Below are 14423 nucleotides of genomic sequence, written 5' to 3'. Positions count from 1 at the left end.
GGCTCTACCATCTGAGCCACACCGTCCCGTTGAACTAAGATAAAAAAAAGAAGTGGACGCAATGAGTTTTGTTCTGAACACGAAACTGAACCACATGTCAACTTTCCCGACATAATAAGGAGCCCAATCACACCTCCAGGATGACAAGTGCCTACCTGAGGAAGCTGAAGGCGATGGAGAGACAAAGTACGTCCTGTCAAGAGGTGGAGAGCGTTCCTTGAGCGTGACCCCCGAGGATGTGGAGAATGGCAGGCGGAATGCGAGTAAAAAAACAACAACTATTTATCACTTACAAGGAAGCAGAAAGCACACATAAACAGCACACTCGGCATCGGTCTCCAAGGAACAGCAAGAATGACTCAGGTGGAACTGAATACAACTAATTAAACAAAACACAGGTGTGCTGACAGGACATGGGACAGAGAGTAAAGATGCTGCAAAACACAGGGACCAAACAGGAAACGCTGACAAAACAAAAGCACCAGGACAGGAAGTGGGTCTAAACACAGGAAAACCCAAACATAACCAAACTGTCAGTAGCACTTCTTGATACGTCTCTGCCATACCTGACCCCAATTGAACATACTTCAACCATTCATCTATCCATTTTCTACCGCTTGTCCCTTTTGGGGTCGCTGGAGCCTATCTCAGCTGCATTCAAACAGTAGGCGGGGTAGACCCTGGACAAGTCGCCACCTCATCGCAGTTCAACATACCTCAACCCATCTTTCTTTTTAGTTGGGTGTAAACGATAATTATCGGACCTATACCTTTACCTCTCCCTGACCACATGAGGGCGCCACAGACTGTGGATGCTTTTTAGAAAAGGCTTAAAAACCCTTCTTTTTTTTTAAAAAAGCCTTTTTTTTTTACATACATGCATACTAGTTTTAGCTACTAGGTTGTTCTAGTTTTTATTTTAATTATCTTTTTATTTTTATTTTGTTTAATATACTGTAGTACTTTGAGGTTGTTTACTCAATGTAAAGTGCTTTTTACAAATAAAATCTATTATTATTATTACTATGAGAAGTTATTCCATCACACCGGTAAATGTGATAACCGATTGAACAAACCAAAACAAAAGGCCTCAATAAGGTGAGATTACCCTCACTATGCTGTATAGGCGGGCGAGGGTGAAGAGATCATAAACTTCCCCTGAGCTCACAGTGTAAACAAACAGATCTTCGGACTTCTTCAGAAGTGAGTCACCCGCACCAAATGCCGAGTAAACAATACAAACCAAAAAAAAATCGGGCTTCAACACATTAAACTTCAACCACCTTCCGAAAATAGGGATGTTCAAATATCAACACAATATTTAAAACAGGTTCCTTTTTTTTTTAACATGCAACTGTTTGATCTGAATAAAGTTAATAGTATGCAAGAACCAAACTAAAGCAAACACTACTATCTAGGGTAGGTCTGGGCAATATACGGCCCGCGGGCCACATGCGGTTCGTTATGATTTTCAATCTGGCCCGCCGGATGTTCTACTACAAGACCAGTATTGTGCTGCTGAAGCAAATCTGTGTTTTTAAAATTTTGTGTAAGGATCCCCCCTTAGGACATATTAGCGAAAAAAAATTCCAGAAAATATGCATTTTCTGCCATTTTCGGGTTCTGTCCGGACTCCCAATGAGATTTTGAGACATCTCCTACAAGTACAGGACCAGTATTGTGCTGCTGAAGCAAGTCCGTTTTTTTGAACGTTTGTGTAGGGGTCCCCCCTTACGACATTTTACCAAATTTTTTCCTTCCAAAAATATGCATTTTCTGCCATTTTCCGGTTTTGTCGGGACTCCTGATGAGGTTTTGAGTCATCTCCTACAACTACAGCACCAGCACTTTCAACATTTTAGCGAAAATTAAAACATTTAAAAAAATTCATTTTCCGCCATTTTCAGGTTTTGTCGGGACTCCTGATGATGTTTTGAGACATCTCCTACAACTACAGGACGAGTATGGTGCCGCTGAAGCAAATCCGTTTTTTTTTTAATTTTTGAGTAAGGGTCCCCCCTTACGACATTTTAACAATTTAATTTTTTTTTTTTTTTTTAAATATGCATTTTCTAGTATTTTCGGGTTTTGTTGCGACTCCTGATGATGTTTTGAGATATCCCCCACAACTACAGGACCAGGATTGTGCTGTTGAAGCAAGTCTGTTTTTTTACATTTTTGTGTAAGGGTCCCCCCTTACGAAATTTTTGCGAAACATTTTTTTCAAAAAATATGCATTTTCTGCCATTTTCCGGTTTTGTCGGGACTTCTGGTGAGGTTTTGAGACATCTCCTACAACTACAAGACCAGTATTGTGCTGCTGAAGCAAGTCCGTTCTTTAGATTTTTTGTGTAAGGGTCCCCCCTTATACATTAACAATTTTTTTCTCTCCAAAAAAATATGCATTTTCTGCCATTTTCGGGTTTTGACAAGACTCCTGATGATGTTTTGAGATATCCCCCACAACTACAGGACCAGTATTGTGCTGCTGAAGCAAGTCGTTTTTTTTGAATTTTTGTGTAAGGGTCCCCCATTACGACATTTTAGCGAAAAAAGTTTTAAAAAATATGCATTTTCTGCCATTTTTGGGTTTTGTTGGGACTCCTGATGACGTTTTGAGACATCTCCTACAACTACAGGACCAGTATTGTGCTGCTGAAGCAAGTCCGTTCTTTTGAATTTTTGTGTAAGGGTCCCCCCTTACGACATTTTAGCGATTTTTTTTTCCCCCCAAAAATATGCATTTTCTGCCATTTTCGGGTTTTGTCGCGACTCCTGATGATGTTTTGAGGCATCTCCTACAACTACAGCACCAGCACTTTCGACATTTTAGCGAAGATTAAAACATTTAAAAAAATGCATTTTCTGCCATTTTCGTGTTTTGCCGGGATTCCTGATGACGTTTTGAGACATCTCCTACAACTACAGCACCAGTATTGTGCTGCTGAAGCAAGTCCGTTTTTTAACTTTTGTGTAAAGGTCCTCTTTATACATTTTAACACTTTTTTTTTCTTCAAAAAAATTTGCATTTTCTGCCATTTAAGGGTTTTGTCGCGATTCCTGATGATGTTTTGAGACATCCTCCACAACTACAGGACCAGTATTGTGCTGCTGAAGCAAGTCTGTTTTTTTTTATTTTTTTGTAAGGGTCCCCCCTTACGACATTTTAGCGAACATTTTTTTTCTAAAAATATGCATTTTCTGCCATTTTCGGGACTCCTGATGATGTTTTGAGACATCTCCTACAACTACAGGACCAGTATTGTGCTGCTGAACCAAGTCCGTGTTTTTGAATTTTTGTGTAAGGGTCCCCCTTATACATTGTAACAAAATGTTTTTTTTTAAAAACATGCATTTTCTGCTATTTTCTGGTTTTGTCGCGACTCCTGATGATGTTTTGAGATATCCCCCACAACTACAGGACCAGTATTGTGCTGCTGAAGCAAGTCCGTTTTTTTAAATTCTTGTGTAAGAATCCCCCCTTACGACATTTTAGCGAACATTTTTTTTTACAAAAATATGCATTTTCTGCCATTTCCGTGCTTTGTCGGGACTCCTGATGACGTTTTGAGACATCTCCTACAACTACAGAACCAGTATTGTGCTGCTGAAGCAAATCCGTTTTTTTATTTATTTTTGTGTAAGGGTCCCCCCTTACGACATTTTAGCTAATTTTTTTTTTCCAAAAATATGCATTTTCTGCCATTTTCGGGTTTTGTCGGGACTCCTGGTGAGGTTTTGAGACATCTCCTACAACTACAGGACCAGTATTGTGCTGCTGAAGCAAGTCCGTTTTTTAACTTTTGTGTAAAGGTCTTCTTTATACATTTTAACACTTTTTTTTTTTTCAAAAAAATTTGCATTTTCTGCCATTTAAGGGTTTTGTCGCGATTCCTGATGATGTTTTGAGACATCCTCCACAACAACAGGACCAGTATTGTGCTGCTGAAGCAAGTCTGTTTTTTTTAATTTTTTTGTAAGGGTCCCCCCTTACGACATTTTAGCGAACATTTTTTTTCTAAAAATATGCATTTTCTGCCATTTTCGGGACTCCTGATGATGTTTTGAGACATCTCCTACAACTACAGGACCAGAATTGTGCTGCTGTAGCAAGTCCGTGTTTTTGAATTTTTGTGTAAGGGTCCCCCTTATACATTTTAACAAAATGTTTTTTTTTTTAAATATGCATTTTCTGCTATTTTCTGCTATTTTCGGGTTTTGTCGCGACTCCTGATGACGTTTTGAGACATCTACAACTACAGCACCAGTATTGTGCTGCTGAAGCAAGTCAGTTTTTTTTAATTTTTGTGTAAGGGTCCCCCCTTACGACATTTACCGAATTTTTTTCCCCAACAAAATATGCATTTTCTGTAATTTCCGTGTTTTGTCGCGACTCCTGATGATGTTTTGAGGCATCTCCTACAACTACAGGACCAGTATTGTGCTGCTGAAGCAAGTCCGTTTTTTTGAATTTTTGTGTAAGGGTCCCCCCTTACGACATTTTAGCGATTTTTTTTTCAAAAAATATGCATTTTCTGCCATTTTCGGGTTTTGTCGGGACTCCTGGTGAGGTTTTGAGACATCTCCTACAACTACAGCACCAGTATTGTGCTGCTGAAGCAAGTCGTTTATTTTTTTATTTTTGTGTAAGGGTCCCCCATTACGACATTTTAACGAAAAAAGTTTTAAAAAATATGCATTTTCTGCCATTTTTGGGTTTTGTCGGGACTCCTGATGACGTTTTGAGACATCTACAACTACAGCACCAGTATTGTGCTGCTGAAGCAAGTCAGTTTTTTTGAATTTTTGTGTAAGGGTCCCCCCTTACGACATTTACCGAATTTTTTTCCCCAAAAAAATATGCATTTTCTGTAATTTTCGTGTTTTGTCGCGACTCCTGATGATGTTTTGAGGCATCTCCTACAACTACAGGACCAGTATTGTGCTGCTGAAGCAAGTCCGTTTTTTTGAATTTTTGTGTAAGGGTCCCCCCTTACGACACCTTTTCACCTGCACGCTGCCTCCCTCTACAAAGCAATTAGCTACCGGCTGCCACCTACTGATATGGAAGAGTATTACACGGTTACACTGCCGAGCTCTAGACAGCACCGACACTCAACAACAACACATCATTTGCAGACTATAATTACTGGTATGCAAAAAATATGTTTTACCCCAAATAGGTGAAATTAGATCATCTCTCACGGCACACCAGATTGTACCAAAGTGGTTGAAAAACCCTGAAGTAATGTACTGTAACTATCAGAAATGTTTATTTACCCGAATTTTTTTTATTGTATTTACTGTATACCATAGCCTGCTAAAACTAACCTCTTTAAAAGTGTGGCTAAAAAATCCTCTAATGGCAAAGCAAGCCAATCAAGCTGATGTTGCAATAAAAGATACAAGTTTGGTTTGAATGTTAGCTCTAAAACTGAACTTCTTGTTTATGTCTACTAAAATTATTTTTTCACCTGCTCAAACTCCATCGTTTCCACTTGAAAAAAAAAACATAAAAACACCAGCCTTTATTGACCCAATTTGTCTGAAGCGTTTGCACTTGATAACAAAAAAAAAACTCACCAGTGTTGTTCTCATGTTTCTTCACATTAAAAGCCTCCCGCTGCCTGGAAATTAGGCAAATGTAACAACATGCCGTCGGTGTTGGTTTTAATGAAGTCACTGCAGCAAACACAAAAAAAGAGCAGAGTCACTGTCAGTAATGATGCCTTTTGTCGAAAAATAATGACTCCTGGCTCAATAAATAGAGCATAATACACAGCATTAAATATAGGAACGTGGCACTGTCCCAGAATGCAACAGAGTGGGAATGAAAATCCCCAATATGGGACTTTTTTTTTTTGGAGAATCAACAAAATGAAGCAGAGTGAAGTCAACAGTGTCGAACACATTTGAATATGCAACGCATGCTGCTGGGTTTTCTGGCCCGATCTTTAAATTAGCTTTTTAGAGACACTAAATCACACCCAAGCACAGTGAATGGGGATGTTTACGTTCCGTCTCTTAATGCCGTGTCCCATATGTGCACCCGTTAGATTAAACACTGACTACATTCTTACCCCTGCAATGCCATTTTTTTTTTTTTTTTACATAATTCATGGAATAATTCACTTCGGGACATATGGTTGCGCAGTCAAACATTCAGCTGCAGAGTTTGCATTGGAAACTTAAAAAGGTGCCGTTTGCAGCCCTTTACTACTGTAAGTAAGCTATGTCCCACTAAGAACTTAAATTACATTTTTTTAATCTTTTAGTTAGGGATGTCCGCTAATATCGGACTGCCGATATTATCGGCCGATACATGCTTTAAAATAGTAAGAAAAAAAAAAATCAGAAATTATCGGTATCAGTTTCAAAAAGCAAAATGTATGTCTTTTTAAAACGTCGCTGTGTACACGGCCGTAGGGAGAAGTACAGAGCGCCAATAAACCTTAAAGGCACTGCCTTTGCGTGCCGGCCCAATCACATAATATCTACGGCTTTTCACACACACAAGTGAATGCAAGGCATACTTGGTCAACAGCCATACAGGTCACACTGAGGGTGGCCGTATAAACAACTTTAACACTGTTACAAACATGCGCCACACTGTGAACCCGCACCAAACAAGAATGACAAAACACATTTCGGGAGAACATCCGCACCGTAACACAACATAAACACAACAGAACAAATAACCAGAATCCCTTGCAGCACTAACTCTTCCGGGACGCTACAATATACACCCCCAGCTACCTCCTATCTCCCCCCGCCCCCCACACCTCAACCTCCTCATGTTCTCTCAGGGAGAGCATGTCCCAAATTCCAAGCTGCTCTTTTGAGGCATGTTAAAAAAAAATAATGCACTTTGTGACTTCAATAATAACTAGAGCGCAATTTTGAGACTTGGGGTTAGGTTTTTTTATTAGATCACAATTTTTGCCAGTCCTGATGTGTGTGTTCAGTTTGGTGAGTTTTGAAGCATGTTACGGGGGTCAAATTACAGGCAAAAGTGACTGTTTTTAGTACATTTTTGTCTTGAAGGGGGAATTGCCAACTTCCTGTTGATTTTTGCCCAAGGATGTAGAATTATGAAATCTAGGTCTAAGTCAGACCTACACAGAAGTTTTTGTTTCATGTCTCTCCGACCTTCCTAGTGGGAGTTACAAGCAGTCTAGTTTTCTTTTTTCCTAGGGGGCGCTAGAGCGCAATTTTGAGTTTTGGGGTTCGTTTTTTTTTATTAAAAGGCAATTTTCGCAGGTCCTGATGTGTGGGTCAAATATGGTGAGTTTTGAAGCATGTTAAGTGGGTCAAATTACAGCTCAAAGAGGCGGTCAGTATAATAATAATAAAGAATAATAAAACCTTACAAATTCAATAGGTCCTTATGTCCCATAGCAAAAGGGCTCCCTAAATATGGCAGTGCCATGTTGGCCTTTTTTTTTTTCCCATAACTTGAGTTGATTTATTTTGGAAAACCTTGTTACATTGTTTAATGCATCCAGCGGGGCATCACAACAAAATTAGGCATAATAATGTGTTAATTCCACCACTGTACTGTATTTTTCGGAGTATAAGTCGCAGCGGAGTATAAGTCGCACCTGCCGAAAACGCATTATAAAAAAGTAAAAAAACATAAGTCGCACTATGAAAAAAACTGCGACTTATAGTCCGAAAAATACGGTATATATCGGTATCGGTTGATATCAGAATCGGTAATTAAAAGTCGGACAATATCGGAATATCGGCAAAAAAGCCATTATTGGACATCTCTACTTTTAATTCATGAAGATGTTCATGCTTATTTGCACAAGACAGCCTTGATTGACAGCAAACAGCAGTTATTTTTTATTTGGACCGAACATCAATTTACCGTATTTTTCCGACCATAGGGCGCACCGGATTATAAGGCGCACTGCCGATGAGCGGGTCTATTCAGGTCTATTTTCATACAAAAGGCGCACCGGATTATTAGGCGCATCAAAGGGGTCATATTTTTTATTTTTCTACTAAATTTAAAATACTATCTTGTGGTCTCTATCAGTGTTTTTCATCCTTTTTTGAGCCAAGGCACATTTTTAGCGTTGAAAAAATGCGGAGGCAGCAGTTGACAGCAAGAAGTCGTTGTCGCAATTGTTGGATATGACTTTAAACCATAACCAAGCATGCATCACTATAGCTCTTGTCTCAAAGTAGGTGCACTGTCACCACCTGTCACATCACACCCTGACTTATTTGGAGTTTGTTGCTTTTTTCCTGTGTGTAGTGTTTTAGTTCTTGTCTTGCACTCCTATTTTGGTGGCTTTTTCTCTTGTTTTGGTATTTTCCTGTAGCAGTTTCATGTCTTCCTTTGAGCGATATTCCCCGCATCTACTTTGTTTTAGCAATCAAGAATATTTTAATTGTTTTTATCCTTCTTTGTGGGGACATTGTTGATTGTCCTGTCATGTTCGGATGTACATTGTGGACGTTGTTTTTGCTCCACAGTAAGTCTTTGCTGCCGTCCAGCATTCTGTTTTTGTTTACTTTGTAGCCAGTTCGGTTTTAGTTTTGTTCTGCATAAGCTTCCCTAACTTGCATTGCCTTTTCTTAAAGGCACTCACCTTTTGTTTATTTTTGTCACCGAGCAGTCTCGAACTCTCTTTTCCCTGGCAGCTGGTAAATTATATTGTTTATTATTTAATATATTGTTTATATATACATATAATAAATACATAGAGCAATATTGCCCCCTTGTGGGTCTGTGCTGTCACAACTCCCTCCTCCAACCATTACAATTTTTGGTTTAAGCATTAGACACCCTTTTACCTGCACACTGCCTCCCGCTGTTTACGAAAGCAATTAGCTACCGGCTGCCACCTACTGATATGGAAGAGTATTACACGATTACTCTGCCGAGCTCTAGACAGCACCGACACTCAACAACAACACATCATTTGCAGACTATAATTACTGGTATGCAAAAAATATTTTTTACCCCAAATAGGTGAAATTAGATCATCTCCCACGGCACACCAGATTGTATCAAAGTGGTTGAAAAACCCTGAAGTCTACTTTGTTTTAGCAATCAAGAATATTTCAGTTGTTTGTATCCTTCTTTGTGGGAACATTGTTGATTGTCATATCATGTTCGGATGTAGATTGTGGACGCCGTCTTTGCTCCACAGTAAGTCTTTGCTGTCGTCCAGCATTCTGTTTTTGTTTACTTTGTAGCCAGTTCAGTTTAAGTTTCGTTTTGCATAGCCATCCCTAACTTTCATTGTCTTTTCTTAGGGGCACTCACCTTTTGTATATTTTTGGTTTAAGCATTAGATACCGCTGTTTCCGACATCTACAAAGCAATTAACTACCTGCTGCCACCTACTGATATGGAAGAGTATTACACGGTTACTCTGCCGAACTCTAGACAGCACCGACACTCAACAACAACACATCATTTGCAGACTATAATTACTGGTTTGCAAAAAATACTTTTAACCCAAATAGGTGAAATTAGATCATCTCCCATGGCACACCAGACTGTATCTCACGCGGCACACTAGTGTGCCCTGCGGCACAGTGGTTGAAAAACACTGGTCTACATAACATGTAGTGGTGGTTCTTTGGTCAAAATGTTGCATAGATGATGTTTTACAGATCATCTTCAAGTCGCTTTCTGACAGTCGCTTCAGGATGCGCCGTTTTGTGGGCGGTCTTATTTACGTGGCTCTCCTTCTCTCCTGGAGCGGTGTAGCGTGCAAGGACGGGAGTGGAGGAAGTGTCAAAAGATGGAGCTAACTATTTTAATGACATTCAGACTTTACTTCAATCAATAACGGAGCAGCATCTCCTCATCCGTGGCTCACTAGTGCAACAACAAGGCCGGAAATGTGTCCCGTGAAAAACTCTCTAATAACTAAAGTTCCTTGGGTGCATAATGTAAACTCACTACACCGGTATGTTTTAGTGCTTTCATGGCAAGTTTACTGACAGATATAAGTAAGAACTTTACACTACTTTATATTAGAAATGGCAACAGCGGAAGATGAATGCCCCATAAGAAAGTAGAAAAAAAGAAAAAGCTTATCGACTACGGCGTCGACACGGACTACAATGGCGGAGGCGCGAACACTTTCAGGACTTATGCAGATCCCAAATACAGATCAGAAGGTACCAGAAGGTAAGAAAAGTTGGTTTTGCATAATATTGCGAAATAAAACGCCAGATAATGTCTGCCAATAGGTGCCATTTTGCAGTCCTTATACACACACCATAATTATACTTGTATGTTTAATGCGCCGACAATCCATCAAAGTGTGTAGAATAAACATTAAAATACAACATTTCTGTCAACGAAGATTTGCGTCAGCCTTTGATAGTAGGCTAATATAGACACTTACATCATGTGTTGCTTTCATTACAACACTTATTAAAGACTTTTAAAGTAATTTTGATAGTAGGCTAATATGGCTAATACAGACACATCACGTGTTGCCTTCATTACAACAATTATTAAATACTTTTAAAGTAATTTTGATAGTAGGCTAATATAGACACTTACATTATATCTTGCCTTCATTATAACACTTATATAAGGCTTTTAAAGTCATTTTGATAGTAGGCTAATATAGCTAATATAGACACTTACATCATGTCTTGCCTTCATTATAACACTTATATAAGGCTTTTTAAGTCATTTTGATAGTAGGCTAATATAGCTATATAGACACACATGTCTTGCCTTCATTACAACACTTATATAAGGCTTTCAAAGTAATTTTGATAGTAGGCTAGTATAACTAATATAGACACTTACAACATGTCTTGCCTTCATTACAACACTTATAAAAGGCTTTTAAAGTAATTGTTTATAGTAGGCTAATATAGACACTTACATCATGTGTTGCCTTCATTACAACACTTATTAAAGACTTTTAAAGTAATTTTGATAGTAGGCTAATATGGCTAATATAGACACATCACTTGTTGCCTTCATTACAACAATTATTAAATACTTTTAAAGTAATTTTGATAGTAGGCTAATATAGACACTTACATTTTATCTTGCCTTCATTATAACACTTATATAAGGCTTTTAAAGTAATTTTGATAGTAGGCTAATATAGCTAATATGGACACTTACATCATGTCTTGCCTTCATTATAACACTTGTATAAGGCTTTTTAAGTCATTTTGATAGTAGGCTAATATAGCTAATATAGACACAACATGTCTTGCCTTCATTACAACACTTATATAAAGCTTTCAAAGTAATTTTGATAGTAGGCTAGTATAGCTAATATAGACACTTACAACATGTCTTGCCTTCATTACAACACTTATATAAGGCTTTTAAAGTCATTTTGATAGTAGGCTAATATAGCTAATATAGACACTTACATCATGCCTTGCCTTCATTATAACACTTATATAAGGTTTTTAAAGTCACTTTGATAGTAGGCTAATATAGCTAATATAGACACTTACAACATGTCTTGACTTCATTATAACACTTATATAATATAACATAAGGCTTTTAAAGTAATTTTGATAGTAGGCTAATATAGCTAATATAGACACGTACATCATGTGTTGCCTTCATTACAACACTAATCAAAGACTATTAAAGTAATTTTGATAGTAGGCTAATATAGCTAATATAGACATGTAAATCATGTGTTGCCTTCATTACAACACTTATTAAAGACTTTTAAAGTAATTTTGATAGTAGGCTAATATAGCTAATATAGACGCTTACATCATGTCCTGCCTTCATTATAACACTTATAGAAGGCTTTTAAAGTCATTTTGGTAGCAGGCTAATATAGCTAATATACTTACTTACATCATGTCTTCCCTTCATTGTATCACTTATATAAGGCTTATTAAGTAATTTTGATAGTAGGCTAATATAGACACTTACAACATGTCTTACCTTCATTATAACACTTATATAAGGCTTTTAAAGTCATTTTGATAGTAGGCTAATATAGCTAATAGACACTTATATCATGTCTTGCCTTCATTATAACACTTATATAAGGCTTTTAAAGTCATTTTGATAGTAGGCTAACATAGCTAATATAGACACTTACATCATGTGTTGCCTTCATTACAAAACGTATTAAATACTTTTAAAGTAATTTTGATAGTAGGCTAATATAGCTAATATGGACACTTACATCATGTCTTGCCTTCATTATAACACTTATATAAGGCTTTTTAAGTCATTTTGATAGTAGGCTAATATAGCTAATATAGACGCTTACATAATGTCCTGCCTTCATTATAACACTTATAGAAGGCTTTTAAAGTAATTTTGGTAGCAGGCTAATATAGCTAATATAGACACTTACATCATGTCTTGCCTTCATTGTATCACTTATATAAGGCTTTTAAAGTAATTTTGATAGTAGGCTAATATAGACACAACATGTCTTGCCTTCATTATAACACTTATATAAGGCTTTTAAAGTCATTTTGATAGTAGGCTAATATAGCTAATATAGACACTAACATGTCTTGCCTTCATTATAACACTTATATAAGGCTTTTAAAATCATTTTAATAGTAGGCTAATATAGCTAATATAGACACATCATGTGTTGCCTTCATTACAACACTTATATAAGGCTTTCAAAGTAATTTTGATAGTAAGCTAGCATAGCTAATATAGACACATGTGTTGCCTTCATTACAACACTTATTAAATATTTTTAAGTCATTTTGATAGTAGGCTAATATAGCTAATATAGACACGTACATCATGTGTTGCCTTCATTATAACACTTATTAAAGACTTTTAAAGTAATTTTGATAGTAGGCTAATATGGACACTTACATCAGGTCTTGCCTTCATTATAACACTTAAATAAGGCTTTTTAAGTCATTTTGATAGTAGGCTAATATAGCTATATAGACACACATGTCTTGCCTTCATTACAACACTTATATAAGGCTTTCAAAGTAATTTTGATAGTAAGCTAGTATAGCTAATATAGACACATGTGTTGCCTTCATTACAACACTTATTAAATATTTTTTAAGTCATTTTGATAGTAGGCTAATATAGCTAATATAGACACGTACATCATGTGTTGCCTTCATTATAACACTTATTAAAGACTTTTAAAGTAATTTTGATAGTAGGCTAATATAGCTAATATAGACATGTACATCATGTGTTGCCTTCATTACAACACTTATTAAAGACTTTTAAAGTAATTTTGATAGTAGGCTAATATAGCTAATATAAACACGTACATCATGTATTCCCTTCAGTACAACACTTATTAAAGACTTAAAGTAATTTTGATAGTAGGCTAATATAGCTAATATAGACACTTACATCATGTCCTGCCTTCATTATAACACTTATATACGGCTTTAAAGTCATTTTGATAGTAGGCTTAAAAAAATTGAATATGAGAGCAGCCAGCATGGAGGAATAGAACAGACAAGTCATTGTATTGTCTGCTCGCGGAATACAAACATCCAAATCTACGATTTGACTCCCTCGAATGGCCTTGACGCTGTGAACAACAGGAACAGGCTGTTCCGAAAACACCTCAATGATGGACGCTTTTGACCTCCCTCCCTCCTCAACGACACCTGGAGTCGAACTTTTGCATGCAGAACGGCCCCAGTCTACGAACGTTACATCATCACACCCAAGACAATGGGCACATACACACACAACCCCCCTCCCCCACCCCACGCCTTCACCACCACTTGTTTCCCCTCGGGATGATGGACGGCTGGCAGCGCTTCATAGCAGCAGTCAACCTCCAGGGGCCCCAACTCAAAGTTTGTTTGTCTAATCTTGAACGGGTTTGTGCTGAAAACATAGTTTATTTGTACTAATAAAGTCTTATCCTATCCTAATATAGCTAATATAGACACTTACAGCATGTCTTGCCTTCTTTATAACACTTATATGGGGTCCTGTGGAAATCAGGGGTGACTCCTCACCACTATTTGAGAAGCACTGCTATAGAGTGAGTGGTATAAACCCCACGTTCAAAACAGCTGCAGTATATTTTATATCACCTGTCCACAACCGTCCTGTGTTGACCTTGAACCCCAGTAACCTGGCCTCACCTGATTCTTTCTGTTCTTCCTAACAAGGCTTTTGGATGTTGCCTTCACTGCCCTCAACAGACATCAAACACCTGCTCCTTGCTGGCTCACCGTATCTGTTCTAGTTCCTTCCAAAGTGGAAAAATTGTTGCCACAAAGTTGGAAGTGGTGGAGAGAGTTCTCCGAATTAATTAGGACTAAAGGGCGTCCAACCCAACTCCGACTGAATAATTAAGAGGTGTGTCCCAAGGCTTCAATTGTAAGCGGTTTATTTATAGAGGCAAAGCGTTTGCAGCATTTTTTAATATAGCGAATAAAGCTACACACTTAAAGCAATTATACTCCAATTAGAGTTTGATTTGTGA

The 14423-nt window shown here is 37.6% G+C and overlaps 1 protein-coding gene across 4 annotated transcripts in view; it reads right to left on the bottom strand.

Moving 5' to 3' along the window:
- The window catches only part of lrfn1 (leucine rich repeat and fibronectin type III domain containing 1), a 706779-nt gene that overhangs the window by 486968 nt on the left and 205388 nt on the right, over nucleotides 1-14423 (bottom strand). For 3 of the 4 annotated variants that reach the window (XM_061973170.1, XM_061973169.1, XM_061973171.1), the window contains exon 2: nucleotides 5584-5682. The gene's annotated coding sequence lies outside the window, so the exon portion shown is untranslated. Of the gene's footprint in view, nucleotides 1-155; nucleotides 764-5583; nucleotides 5683-14423 lie in introns of those variants that run through there. The other variant, XM_061973172.1, reaches the window with a different exon arrangement.

The sequence above is a fragment of the Nerophis lumbriciformis genome, linkage group LG17 (assembly GCF_033978685.3).
Source record: "Nerophis lumbriciformis linkage group LG17, RoL_Nlum_v2.1, whole genome shotgun sequence".
Taxonomy (NCBI): Eukaryota; Metazoa; Chordata; class Actinopteri; order Syngnathiformes; family Syngnathidae; genus Nerophis; species Nerophis lumbriciformis.
This window is presented reverse-complemented; position numbering and strand designations above follow the sequence as displayed.